Below are 846 nucleotides of genomic sequence, written 5' to 3'. Positions count from 1 at the left end.
TTATTTACACCTATTCATGTGTTCTGTGATGACTATGGTGGAGAGTATATCTCCCAAGTTGTTGCGTGGAATCCTTGCTGAGCAGGGTACGCTTGCATTTGGTACTCTTATCCAGGTGCACATGCTCAGAATGGCGTGGCTGAGTGCAAGCATCGTCACCCTCTTGAGACGGCTCGTCCATTGATGGTCACTGCCTCTCTTCCGTCGCACTTTTGAGCCGTGTCTGTCTCCACTTCCATCTATCTCATCAACCTTCGACAATCCAAATCCACTGCTCTGTAGGGTGGCATGACTTTCGAGCATCTATTTGATCGTTTCCTGATTATTCAGCGCTTCGACTGTTTGGTTATGTTTGCTATGTCCTTGCCCCACGTGAACGCACCAAACTGACTGCTCAGTCTGTTGCATGTGTCTTCTTAGGATACAACGATGAGCATAAGGGATATCGCTATTGGGAGCATGTTGGTCGTCGGATGCCTATTTCTCGGGATATGACTTTTGATGAGTCTTCCCTACTAACCACGTCCATCTTCCTCGACCTTTTCAGTGGACTCTTTCCAATTTTCCCAACACTCATATCACTCCTGTTGAGCCGTTATCCATTCGGCGTACTGCTCCTGCTTCTCCAATTATTGTAGATCCAACGCCATCATCTCCTATGATTTCCTCACCTCGCTTATCACAGGATTCTACACCATCATCACCGGTGGCTTCCTTGTCCATCACATTAGTTTATCCTGATGATTCCAACTTGTATTCTTCCATCTTTTCCTCACTTTTATACACATCATCCGCATGTTGTGGATGCGTCTACTGATGTGCCATCTTCACCGCCACGGCCTACTT

The sequence above is a fragment of the Triticum aestivum genome, chromosome 2D, assembly GCF_018294505.1.
Source record: "Triticum aestivum cultivar Chinese Spring chromosome 2D, IWGSC CS RefSeq v2.1, whole genome shotgun sequence".
Lineage (NCBI taxonomy): Eukaryota > Viridiplantae > Streptophyta > Magnoliopsida > Poales > Poaceae > Triticum > Triticum aestivum.
This window is presented reverse-complemented; position numbering follows the sequence as displayed.